We start from the raw sequence: 14,532 nt of genomic DNA on the forward strand, positions 1-14,532 counted from the left end.
TGACACGTTGGAGGATAGATCAATGTTATGGGCAAAACAAACACTATTAGCACTAATGCGACATCTGTTCCTCCCATTGTCCTAATGATGCATGAATGAAAGAGGATTTGAGAATCCAGCTAAAAGATAGATTTAGAATATCTCATTTTACTTCAGGCAACAGAGGCTCATGTGATTTCTTAATAATCTTCTGGGATAGAGGTTTCTCAACCATGAATACCTCGATTTAGAAAGTTACACTGTACCATTATTAATAAGGCCCATTCTACTTCCTTGATTTGTGAAGTTTAAATGTAACCCAGAATGTGAGAATATGATGCAAATATACAAATGTTAATTATGTGAAGCAAGATATAATTGGTAATTAAAATTATTAACCATGACTAATTTGTGTTGCTGACAGCTTAAGGGAAATATCATAGACCAAAAGAACAAATCAGTTTTAGAGCCTCATCTGATTTTTGTTAGTTGTGTGGTAGACTTATTCTTTTTGACTTCAAGTCAACGTTAGGACAAGAGCTAACAATTCAGTAAGACTGTGCTTTCCACAAACTCTCAGCCTTCCAGCATATCACAGTGGAGCTATTTTTTTTTTTTTTTTTTTTTTTTTTTTTTGCTACTTGTTAAGGGTTATATGTAAATTGCATAGGGAATTGGAATTAAAGGCAATTGCACTTGGAAAGTTACCTTGCTATGAATTGGACAAAAAGAAAAAAAAGAAGAAGATAAAGAGTGCAAATTTTATTTGTAACTAACATTTAGAAAATAATAGTAATTGGTCAGCCTTACAGTGTGACTAAATAGTTCCATTCATTTTACATGCAATAATTCGTTTGATTTTCACAACAAACCAATGACGCAGGTATTATTTCTATTACCCTCATTTTGCAGTTGAGGAAAATGAGGAAAGGGGGGGATAAGTGAATTCCCCCAAAGTAAGCATCATAGTCTTGACCATATCACTATGGTTAGTATGTTGTTATTAGTTTCAATTGAGAATTTTAGTGAAAAATAGCCTTATAAATATCCCAAAATATTTCAAACATATCTAATTTTTAACAGATAAAAATTATAGTAGGAAGGTAGTAATTTTAGAACTGTTACATAACTTCACTGATTTAATGCAAGTTAGTGAGCTATGACATATGCTTAAAGTAAGCATAGCATTAGTTTCAATGTTTTTGTCACCTTTTGAAAAATTCTTAAAATATAAATATACAGAGTTTCTGCTGTGGTACAGTGGCTTAAGAATCTGACTACAGCAGCTCCAGTCACTGCCAAGGCACAGGCTCCAGCTCTGGCCCAGTGCAGTGGGGTTAAAAGACCCAGTGTTACCGCAGCTGTAGTTCAGATTCAATCCCTGATCTGGGAACTTCCGCATGCCACAGGTGCGGCCATAAAAATAAAAATAAATAAATAAAATTTAAAAAATATAATTTATTTTTTCCACAATTCTTTCTGTTAGATTAATTTGTTGAATCTTTTTAAGAAGTCGTTTAGTGGAAATATGAAAGAAAAACAAAGCATTTGTGTTTAGTATTTGAGAGTGCATTTATGTTGGGTTTCAAAATTTACATGGCATTTTTATAGGTGTTATCAGTTATACTTCTCAATATTTCTATGAAGTGTCATCATATTCTTTTTCAAATGAATAAGAAGCAGCTCAAAAATGTGAAGTGAATTGCACAGTTTCTCACATAAGGTTTAGAACTTGAATTCAAATTTAGATCCTCGGAGGTTGAAGTTCACTGTTCTATTGCTTTAGAGCAGTGATTGTTTCTTCCTCCTGTCGAGTGGCTATGTAAGGAAGGAGGTCACTGGATTGTAAGAATTGACCTCCTTTCCTCTTCTCTGGTAGTATAAAATATTTCCTTTCTTTTTGTTCACCACCAATAATGAATAGTAGAAGACAGAACTCAGTTGGGCCTCAGGAGACTCATGAAGGTCAAAATTCCTGTTTTGAGGTTCTCAGTTTATTCCTTAATGACTAGGAGTAGAACAAGTTGCTGCAGTCTTGCCATGGAACCACAGATGCATGACTTTAAGGAAAATCCTGGAATTAAAACCATATATACAAGTAATTCTAAGTATTTCTCAGAATATGTATATTGTTATATACTCCATTTATAATGTTATAATTGCAAAATAAGATCATAAAGGCCCAGACATTGTTTAAATGCATTTTCCAATTGTATATTGGGCACGTATAAATTTTTCAAAGATGCTGATTACTGCCATATCATAACCTATAGAAAATCACATGTAGCCTGAGACCTAAAGAGAAATACACTAGTTTGCTGTAAAAGTTAATTGCAATAAGGAGCCTAGGTCATTCCCCAATCAAGTCTACCAGTTTGAAAATGACTATGATACCTAAGATGTGTATGCATTTGGGGGGGTGGTAATTTTCACAAAACAAATTCACAATCCTTTAAAAAGAAAACATGCATCCTGAGTTGAGCCAAATACATCTGGTTTAGAGAAAGATGTGAGTAAAATGGAAACATGTCTGATTTTGTCTCTTTACTCTGCACTGTGGCTAACTCTGTTCAATATTTGCTACGACCCTGAAAGCAGTACAAGCAATCATCAAAACCTAAGAATTATGGACCAAATGGATCATGTGATTTTAGAATAGAAGATTTTACAATGGATGTTTTCAAGTTTTAAGAAAATGATCAAATAAAAGGGACCCAAATTCAAAGATTTGTTTAAAGATAGACATTAATAGCTTACTTGTATAGCTAATTTAACAGATCTTTTATGTGTTTGTAGTTCTATTATATTTTGTGTCCTACAGCCAAAAATGTAACACTGTTCTTGCCAACATCATATTTAATTCTTGAAGTGACTGCAGTATGTCATTACAGATGAATTGATAGCCTTGATGATATCATTGAACTTTTGTCATGCCTAACCTGGAAGACTTGCTATATGTCAGAGAATTTTTGTCATTCATCTTGCTTTTGAAAGGCCAAATTTATTTGCAACCTTGAATGACATTGGACACATGAAACAGCCTGAAATCTATCATGCAGTGAGTATTTTATAAAACTGCAATTTTAAATCCTGAGTATTGACTTGGTTTTCAGAACTATCTTCAAAGCCAATGACTTTCAAATTTTTTACTTATGAACACTGATTTTCAGTTGATAAAAATAATATTCTATTTTCATTAATTTTTTTCTGAGTAGTCGAGGTCACCAAATATGCATCATGCTTTCTTATTTACTTTTTACAGAAAAGCAGAGAACAATAGAATAAAAAATGCATGTTTTTTAAAAAATTTATTGTCGATGTATAACTGAATAGTGAACAAACACTAGTAAGGCAGTCTATCTTTTGCTTGGTTTGTTCAGTCAATTTTTGAAAAAAAATCTCAGATTGTACATAAATGTAACATGGTTGCATATAAATAGTGTTATAAAGGGAAAAGCAAAATTGTTTTTGAGCTTTCTGTGTGCAAAGGAAAAAATATGGTATATGTTACTATAAATTTATAATTCCATCCATATTAAAACTGAATTCATGTTCAATACAAATTAAACAAGAAAGCAACTGAATGCTTTCTATGAACCATGCTTTAATTTTCAAATATATGATAATAATATACTAATGCTAATAATATGTATTTAGTTAATAATAACAAGAGCTACTATTTAAAGAGCCTACTTTAAGCTAGAAAATGTTATTTTAAATGTATTGTATAATTTGATCCTCACAATAGCCTTATAAAGTAATTGATTTTTCCCTTACTGTACAGATAACAAAATTAAGAACTGTGCTTCAAATATTTCATAAAGAAGTTTATTCTTGTGCTTATTTGTGTCCTGGCAGATCCAGACTTAAATGTGATATCAAGAGCCATTGCACTTGGAATTATTGCCTACCCAGGGAACTCATTTGCTTGTTACAGTTAGTTGTCTTTAAAGAATTTCTACTTTAGTTTTGGCAGGAGGTTCTTGGTATAGATGGTATGGCATCCTTTCCCTTCATCAAATCTTCTGTACATAAGCATGGGTCTAGTTTACAGTGGAATAGTAGTCTCTTGCATACCTTTCACAGAGTGTATTCTAGAATGCTGTCCTTATCATTTGATGTGAAGAGTCCTCTGGAGATCAGAAGCATTTGCACGTATTGCTGCTTTCTTAAATGTGGAACATCCAACTCTGTGGATGACGCAGCCTTGGCCACGGGAAATGCCAGTATTCTTTGCCATTGAGCAGCTTTAAGCTCTTTACAAAGCAGCTTTTAATAAGTAAAATTTTAGTCATTCATCTTTTTAAAAAACCACACTGCATATTCTAAAATTCAAGTGAACACACTGAAAGTGTGCACCATGGTAGGGAGTATATAAAAAAGGACTGGAAGTTATTAGGAGCCTTTTAGTCTTGACTATTTATTATTTTTGGGGGGGTGGGGGAGAGGGCCTTTAGTGTGCTGTTTTTCTGAAAGTATGCTCATTGCAAAGAAGTTGAGAAACAGATAATTGTAGAGCAACAAAACAAAAACCATCCACAATCACTTCATTCAAATATAAGCATTTTTAGCATATTTGAGTATGTTCTTGTATTTAAAAAAAAAAAGCAATGTATATTGACAGATGAGTAGATACATGGGATTACCATTATATATGTATATGCAAGCATTCACACCCTTAGTGTGTCATGACATTTGCAGAGGTAAATAAATGTTTTCCTGGAGTATCATAGGGTTAATTATTGTACAGTCATCCTTGATTAATATATGTTATAATTGACTTAATACTGTTTGATATTTAGTTTTTCCTCCTCTAGTATTAAAAATACATAAATCATTATGGACATATTACCTCCTTAAGGTATATTCTTGAAAGTAGAATTGCTGGGTGGAAAAGTACATACATATTCTGATTTTTTTGTAGACACTTGAATCTCAGAAATTATTTCTCAGTTTGTGCTCTTACTAGCAAAGTATGGTGCATTTTTTTCATCACACCTTTACAATCCTTCCACATTAGTATTGATTTAAATCTTTGTAAGTCTGATAGAGAAGGACTAGTATTAACTTTATTTTCATTTTAAGGTTTTTAAAATTTTCAGTTAGGTTCAAAAACATTTGACACATGTTAGACATTTGTATTTCTGATTTTTTCAATTTATTTAATTTCATTAGATCAACTTTGTGAGAGTTCACCTTTCCTTTCAATTTATATTAACTTTCTAAGTATTAATGATTTTCGTCTTTTTTGCCTTTTATGTTTCAATGCTGTTTTCTTCATTTTATATAGCTCTTTTAATTTTGGTCCCTTAGAGTGCAAGATTTTAAAGTTTATGTGGGGCAATCGCTCAGCTTCTTTCATTTATGTCTTTTACTACTGGTGTTACTCTAGTTCCAAAAACATGAAGCATATTTGGAAGATATCTTTAGCTTGTTTTTGTGTGTGTGTGCTACTGAAATTCTTCCTGAGCAGAAGAAAGAGATTTCCAGTCCTTTAAAAGTTATTTATTTGTTTATTTATTTATTTTTTTGTCTTTTTGCTATTTCTTGGGCCGCTCCGGCGGCATATGGAGGTTCCCAGGCTAGGGGTCAAATCGGAGCTGTAGCCACCAGCCTAAGCCAGAGCCACAGCAACGCAGGATCCGAGCCGCGTCTGCAATCTACACAACAGCTCACGGCAACGTCGGATCGTTAACCCACTGAGCAAGGGCAGGGACCGAACCCACAACCTCATGGTTCCTAGTCGGATTCGTTAACCACTGCGCCACAACAGGAACTCCCTAAAAGTTATTTTTATATGCTAATCATTTTGACCAACAAAACCTCTAATTGTCTTTTATTTTTTAACTTTTGCTAATATATGACCCACCTTATCAATTTGATTTTGAGTTTTCTAAAGAGCCAAATGGAATTTGACATTTGTTAATATTGCACATAATTCTTAGGGTTTAAAATGAATAGACATATGTGGAAAGCAGTCCTTGCACATGATATTTATTGTTTTAATATTTCAGAATCCAAAATGAGTATCTTTATGGTCAATTTTCTCTCCTGTATCTCCCACAATTATATTTATTCACATTCTTTTTTTTTTTTTTTTTTTTTTGTCTTTTTGCCATTTCTTGGGCCGCTCCCGCGGCATATGGGAGGTTCCCAGGCTAGGGGTCTAATCGGAGCTGTAGCCACCAGCCTAAGCCAGAGCCACAGCAACGCGGGATCTGAGCCGCATCTGCAACCTACACCACAGCTCAGGGCAACGCCGGATTGTTGACCCACTGAGCAAGGCCAGAGATCGAACCTGCAACCTCATGGTTCCTAGTCGGATTCGTTAACCACTGCACCACGACGGGAACTCCCTTATTCACATTCTTTAGAAATAAAAGGTCTTGCCTTCAACTCCCCCCAATTAGGTGGAACAGTCTAGGGAAGCGATTTTCAAATATTTTTATAGTGAAGACAACTACTTTATTTGAACAAATTTCAACTTGAGAGCTACCCAAAATAAAAGCAGTAACATCAAATTTTCACTTGTTGATTTAAAGACGATGTGCTGGGGTGCTCCTTCTCCCCATCCTCCTCTTCACCCCTATCTATGCCTCCCCTGAGAAAGACCTGTGAATCCTTAAGGATTTGAAGTCCCATCTTTCAGAACAGGAAGGGTGAAGTCAAAAGACTTCTGAGCCAATCTAATAAAATAAAGGAGTGGGATTGCCCAGTGGGAAGGAATAGGTGTGGGAAAGACTGCGGTAGACTGGAAAACACATAGTAAGAATGGGTATGGTCCAAATGCATCAGTTATTTTCCAAAGCCCTGTTTAGGGCTATGCAAACCAGCATTACTTTCCTTTTAAAAATTCTAGATTTATTTCAGGTAAAACCAAGCAGAAGCAATTTGACTGAGCCATATGTATTTAGCTTTCAACTTAAGTAATTTTGCCATAATATGCTGTTCCATTAAGTCTTACCTTTTAGTACAGGTTAATAGTAGTCAAAAATGGATGTAGAAAATGTTGGTATTTTTGGAAAAACCTCTGTCGAAGACTTTGTCGCTATTTTTTTCCCAGCGATCCTTATGTTCAAACAAATTTCCAGAAGAATTTAACGCCAGCAAAAATTCATCCCTCCTGAAAAACAAATTATTTCCCTTTGAACAGCCACCCAAAATGATGTAATCCATTATTTTATTTTTTCTACTGCCCGTCAGACATCTCAGACCTATTTTTTAATGATGGTATAAGTAATATTGTAACAAAAATTAAAACTTTAAAAGATATAACTCTACTATTGTTAGGTCAAATTATTTACTTTTTAAAAATCTCTCCAAGCTTTTTCCATAAGAATATGTGGCTTTTATAGATGCAACTAAAACACAGAAACAATTTATTATATATTTCAACATAACAGTTTTTCATGATGCTTTACAGCCATTATGATTATAACCTAAAATGACTGCATCGAAGTGGTATATTTAATTTATTTATTTCCATATTGGTGAACATTTAAGGTACAATAAACGTTTTGCTTAAATATATATGACTTTCAGCTTTCTTTTTAATGGCTATACCTTTTTTGAATAAGCATAATTTTTATGATCTCATCAGTTTATTATGGATCCATATGATATTATGTATGGAAAATTGTCTAACACAGTCTAATACCACTGGAATATATTTTTGGATGAATACTTAAAAGTGGAATCACAGGACTCCTGATAGATGACCTATTCAAACATATCTCCTTTTTTTTCAGCAGACTTAGCTTAGAGAATAATATATATTCCTTATATTCCTTAGGAATTCAGCCTTCACTAATCCTTCTCTCTGTGATAGTCTACAACACAAAGGTCAGGATGCATTATAGAGTCTTGTATCCCTTTTTAATCATTTCATGGCTTGTTGGCAAAGTCAAGTTGTAAGAAAAATAAAACAAGCCCATAGTGCCTCAGTTAACAGAGTAAAAGTAATAGGAATTGAGAAATAATGTGAATAGGTATTCTTTCACTGGCTACAATGATTTATATGGCAGCAGACCAATTCTCCGGCTGAGTACAACTAGAAAAGTTGCATGTAATATAAAAAATCACTCACCTAAAGATATTAGAGAATATTATGGTGGCCAAGAATGTCAGTGAGATGTGTTTCCCCTTGAGGGATTGGTTCATAAGTGACATGGTGGGAAATGCCAAAAGATGAGAAGAAAATTATTGCCAATATGAAGAAAAGGCAGGCAGGGCAGTCCTCAGTCTCACTGGGCTGGGAAGATGCTAACTGGAATTCAGAGCTATCATGGAAGCCATAACCTGAGGGATCAAGATATTGGAGAGAGAATATACCAGAGTCCAGTAAGAAACCACAGCAAGAATGTAATCAGGAAGAAAAAAAAAAGCTATAAAAATTTTCAACTAGAAACTGAATTTAAAGTACTAAGAAGGGTTAAGAGAATGTTGAAGAATACAGGAATAGCAGATGCAGGGAAAAGCCACAGTACCTAGGACTGAAGGAGAGTACCGAAGGAAGGAACAAACTTAGGAGCATTCTCCCCACTGAGTTGAAATTCAGATCTAATTGAAGGGGTTGTGGCTAAAGCCCAGTGGGTGACCTAGAAGTTTGCTGAGGTCCTACTGGCCAGAGATGGTGGGCAGGAACCTGCCCACTTGGGTGTCTGTGAGAGTCACTGGTAACTGCCTGCTGGAGGACTGGTGAGACTTGCTGAATGGTATGCACCACTGGTAGCATACTGCTTACTGATACATAAGCTTCCCACTGACAAGCAAGCAGCCTACTGGCGCCTACAGTGTACATGCCTGTGAAACACAAAGCACTGGAATCAAACTGATAATTCCCTTCCTCTTACAGCGTTTCTTCAGTGCCCTCTGCTAAGAAGGCTTATTATTGTGACAGCTGGCAAGAGAGACAAATGTTTACAGAGTCCAGCTTCAATATTATAAAGCAAGTCATTAAAGAGTGGATTTATAAAAATGAAAAAAAATGATGATTAGATGGAAAATTTCACCTAAGAAGTAGGGACTTATAAAAAGAATCAACCGTGTATAGTAGAAATGAAAAAGACAGTAACTGTAATGGAGAATGCAGTAGATGGAATTAATGGTATATTATAAACAGTTGTTTATAGAAATAACAACCTGGAAGACAGGTCAGTAGAATCTACCTAGACTGAAGCAAATAAAGAAACATAATAAAACAAAACAGAAAATAGCATAAGAGAAGTGATGCATGGATCAAAGCTCTTAGGAACATGCATTATGCAGTATTAGAAAGAAGAGAGAGAAAATGGGCAAAAGCAGTATTTGAATGTATAATGGTGATGACAATTTCTCTAAAACTGAAAAAAAAGAACCACCCCACATTAAAGCATATCATAGTAAAACATCTCAGAACAAAAAGAAAATCTTAAAAGCAGACAGAAAAGCAGTCATGTTACATTCCAAACGAAATTTAAATGGTAATGGAATGCTGCTTTTAAAATGCTTAAAGAAAATAACTGTCAATCTACAGTTATACTCCAATGAAAATATTTTTCAAAAATTCAGGTGTGGTAACTTGGGGAGTGAGGATAGACAAATCTGTGCAGAGGAATTCCAGATAATTTATGTCGATACCCCACCCTTAAGCAGTAGGAAACCTAATTCCACTCCTTAAATATTGGCTGTGCATAATGACTTTGTTCCAAGGAACATAATATGGAAAGAATGAGAGCAAACCTATAGTGGAAAGCCTGACAAACACTGTGTCTGCCTGGGCATCAAGGCTGACATCAACAGGGCTAAGTCATGTGCTGAGAGTATGTACCCTTAACGTGATGCCATAAAAACTGCACTTTACCTCTGTGGCCTTCCCCCTCAAATGCATAATCTCAGTCTAATGATAAGATAAACATCATCAAAATCCAAATTGAGAGACATTCTATGAAATACTTGATACTTCTCAATAGTATGCCTTAAAACTGTCAAGGTCATCAAAAGCGAAGTCTGAGAAACTCTCATCACAACCAAGAGGAACCTAAGGGGACACGACAACTAAATGTAATAGAATGCCCTGGAAAGGATCCTGTGACTGAAAAAGGACATTAGCTAAGAACTAAGCAAGTCTGGGAGTTCCTTGGTGGCTCAGCAGATTAAGTATCCAACATTGTCACTGCTGTGGCATGGATTTGATCCCTGGCCCAGGAGCTGCTTCTGCGTGCTGTGGGTTCAACCAAAAAACAAACAAACAAAAAACAAAAAACCCCAAAAGACTAAGAAGGTTGGAATAAAGTATTATAACAGATGTACCATACTAATGTAAGGTATTTATAATAGTGAGATATGGAATAAATGGTATATAGGGGAACTCTCTACTGTCTTTGCAGTTTTTCTTTAAATCTAAAAATGTTCTAAAAATTTTTAAATTTATTCAAAAATTCAGGTGCAAATATGTCATTTCCTGACAAACAAAATCTGAAAAAAAAAAAAAATTGTTGCCAGCAGATCTGTATGAAAAGAAACACTAAAAGCAGTTTTCAGGCAGAGGGAACAGTATTCCAAAAAGAAACACAGAAGTCCAAGAAGCAATGATAAATATCAGAAAAGGCAATTATATGGATAAAACTAAATTACTGTTGACTACATAAAATAATAACAATAAAGCCCAATGGGTTCTAAATATCTGGAGTTAACATAAATGATAATAATAACATAAAAAGCAGGAAAAGCATGAAGAGATTAAAGTATAAATTTCTAGCATTGTCAGAGAAGTGGTTAAAATTCCAATTTATAATAGCCTTTAATAATAGATGTAATATCTGAAGTAACCACTAAAAGAATAATAAAAGGAAGTATAAGTGACAACCTAATAAAGAGTGTACATGGAACACTAAAAATAACAAATTTTAAAGGATATAAGAGTGGAGAATAAAAGTAATGTAAAATATGTGGAAATTTAGAAAAATAATAAAATGGTAAATTTAATCCAAATATGTTCATAATTACATTAAAAGTCAATAATATAATACCACAGTTTAAAGATGTTAGAATATTTAAAATAACATATAGATAAAATATGTGGATATAATTTCTTAAATACATGAATACAGAGGGAGTTCTTGGGTTAAGATCCAACTCTATCCATGAGAATACAGGTTAGATCCCTGGCCTCAGTCAGTGAGTTAAGGATCTAGCATTGTTATAAGCTGAGGCATTGGTCACAGATGTGGTTTAGATCTGGTGTTGCTGTGGCTGTGGTATAGACTGGCAACTGCAGCTCCAATTCAACCCCTAGCCTGGGAACTTCCATATGCCACGGGTGCAGCCATAAAAAAAGAAAAAAACATATAATATATTTTTAAAAATATATATAAATATATATATATACACAATAAAGTAATGTTTAGATAATAAGATGCCATGCAAACACAAATCAAAAGAAAACCGATATAGCTACTAATATCACAAAACCTCAATTTCCTTGCAAGACATTTGGTCTTGTCCAAAACATCCATGAACATATTTGGTTCAGTGCCAGATGGTTTTGGACAAGACCAAGTATCTGTGACCTTTTGGTGTGGACCAAATGTCTTCTGGAAGTTTTGAACAAGATTTTTTGGCTTGGACAAAATAACTTAGGCATGTTTTAGATAGGATCGTATTTGCTGGCACCTGAACCTTAATGAAAGAAAGGTAGGTAGATTTGGGAGTTTTCTTTGTGGATCAGTGGTTAATAAACCTGTCTAGGATCCACAGGGATGTGGGTTCAATCCCTGGCCTTGCTCAATGGGTTAAGGATCCGGCTTTGTCATGAGCTGTGGTGTAGGTCACAGACACAGCTTGGATCCTGAGTGGCTATGGCTGTGGTGGAGGCCAACAGCTGTAGCTCTGACTTTATCCCTAGCCTAGGAACCTCCATATGCCACAAAATAGCAAAATTAAAAAAATAAATAAATAAATAAAAGAAAAGTAGGTACATGAAATAGGAACATTTTATAATAACAAAGGGTTAATCTGTTGGAAGATGTGGTGATTTTAAACTTGTATGCTGCTCATAACAAGACTTCAAAATATATGAAACAAAAATTGCAGTTAGAAAAAGACACATAGAATCAAATAGAATTTACTGTGCTTCTCTCACTGATATATAGCAAGCATATAAAAAATTCCTAAGAATATAAAAATATTAGAAACATGATTAATGAACTTGAGCTAATTGTACACTTGTGCATATTTGAAATATATGTGTATAAATATGTGTATTTATACATAATTTGTGTGTGCATGTATTTATACATACAGAAAACATAGCACCTGGTGATTATAGAACACACTTTATTTTCCATAGTTTTTTTAGAACAAAATTATCCATGTGCTGACGTCTAAAGCAAGACTTAACAAATTTTGAAGACTTGAAATCATGAGGAGCACATTCTCTTTCCACAGTGGAATTAATCTAGCATTACATAATAACAAAATGATAGTTCCACAAATGTTTGAAAAACCCTCCAAAATACCTCAAAATCATCCAAACAAAAAATGTTAATTTAGGTTAGGAAATAAAATTTTAATTAAATGATACTTAAATCATCAAACAACAAAATCTTTGGGATGCAGCTAAATGCTTTATTTTTAGGAAAATGTATAGCCATAAATGAAAAGGGTTTAGAGCTTGGCTCATTATGCATTTATAGATACAGGAAATATTTTGAAATGAGAAAGGCCAAAAATTAATTATCTAAATTTCTGTCTCAAGACCTTAGAGCAGTGAAATCAATAGAGCCAAAAATCTGTTTTTAGAGAAGATGAAGATAGATACATAGATATATAGGTACCAAATCTGGTCAAGGAATAAAGAAAAAACACACATTATTTACTTCAGGAATAGGAAAGGAGACCTTGATACAAATTGAACAGACATTAAAAAGGCAGTATGAGGACACTGTGAACAACCTAACAGGAAGATATTTGAAAAGTTATATGAAATGGACAAATTCTTCAAAATACATAATTTATACAATATGATTAAATAAAAGTGTAAATATTCTTATGTCTACTGAAGAAATGGAATTTGTAGTTAAAAGTCTACACACACACACATGCACACACACATTTCTAGGCCAAGTGGCATCATAAGTGACTTCTTTTGAACATTTAAGTAAGGAAGACAATCTCAAACAGATTATTTCAGATAGTAGAAAAAGAGGAAAAACTTCCTCATTTGTTCTGTGCCTCCAGTATGACCTGGATGACAAAGGCTAACAAGAATATTACAAGAAAGAAAAAGTGGTGGAAAACATCTCTCATGAGTAAGTGATAAGAATCCTAAACAAAATAGTAGCTAACTGAATCCAGGAATATATAAATAATGGTAGTTTCTCATTACTAGGTTATTATCAGGGATGCCAAAAAAATCAATCAGTGGTATTTATCACATTAACAGAATTAACAAAAAAAAAGTAATTATCCTTATAGATTCAGAAAAAGCAGTGGATAACACATTATTTATAGTACAAATATCTAAGAAACTAGAAGTAGAAAGGAACTCTCTTAATCTGATAAAATTATTTTTAAAAACTCTACAATACACATCATACCTCTAGTGGAATATTAAAAATCTATCCTTTTGAATTCAGAAGAAAGACAGGGATAATCACTGCCACCATTTCTATTTAAAATTCTACTTGACCCACTAGTGAAGGAACCAGTATTTTAAGAATTAGACAAATGGACAAAATATTTGAACAAGCACTTCATCAAGATGATATTCAAATGGCCAATAACACAAAAAAAGGTGCTTAACCTAATTAATCATAAGGAAAATGCAAATTAAAATCACAATGTGATACTATTATACACTCCCCAGAAGAGCTAAAATGAAAAACAAAACAGAATATCCCAAACATTGGCAGGCAGGGATGAATAGCATCTGGTCTCTAATACACCACTGGTGGAAGTGTAAATTAGAATAACCTCTTCAGAAGACTATTTGGCTGTCACTACTAAAGCCGAGCATTTCATATCTTTTGACCCAGCAATTCCAGTCCTAGATATATTACCCAACAGAAGCTATATTTCAGTTCATTGAAGGCATGCATAAGAATATTCAGAGCAACACTCTTTAGAATAACCAAAAATAAAAAAATAGGCAAATTTCCATCAGCTGTGAAATGCATAAATATGAAGAGTGGAATAGTGGAGTTCCCTGGTGACTCAATATGTTAAGAATCCAGCACTGTCACCTCTGTGTCTCAGATCACTGCTGTGGTATGGGTTCAATTCCTGGCCTGGGAACTTCTGCATGCCACTGGTGCAACCAAATAAAAAAAAAAAGGTGGTATATTAATAGATTTAAATGATATACAGGAATAAGAATGAACAAACTACACGTATCATCTCATAATCTCCTAAACAGAATGCTGGATAAAAGACAGATACACAAAAATATGCATAGTATTTTATATATATATATATGTATGTATATATACATATATATATATATTTCAAAAAGACAAAACTAACCTGTAGTGTTAAAGATCAGAATAGCTTTTACTTTCAGTTAGGCAGGACTTG

At 33.9% G+C, this 14,532-nt stretch overlaps 1 protein-coding gene across 49 annotated transcripts in view; it reads left to right on the forward strand.

Annotated features, from left to right (window-relative positions):
- The window catches only part of EGFEM1 (EGF like and EMI domain containing 1), a 688,205-nt gene that overhangs the window by 357,677 nt on the left and 315,996 nt on the right, over nucleotides 1-14,532 (forward strand). The window contains exon 2 of one of the 49 annotated variants that reach the window (XR_014824260.1): nucleotides 2,871-3,037. The exons of the other annotated variants lie outside the window; for them this stretch is intronic. The gene's annotated coding sequence lies outside the window, so the exon portion shown is untranslated. The remainder of the gene's footprint in view (nucleotides 1-2,870; nucleotides 3,038-14,532) is intronic. 49 annotated transcript variants of the gene reach the window in all.

Source organism: Sus scrofa, chromosome 13 (assembly GCF_054392235.1).
Source record: "Sus scrofa isolate SSC_HxYL_T2T_F1_AM1 chromosome 13, Sscrofa_HxYL_maternal_Yorkshire_Landrace_v2.0, whole genome shotgun sequence".
Lineage (NCBI taxonomy): Eukaryota > Metazoa > Chordata > Mammalia > Artiodactyla > Suidae > Sus > Sus scrofa.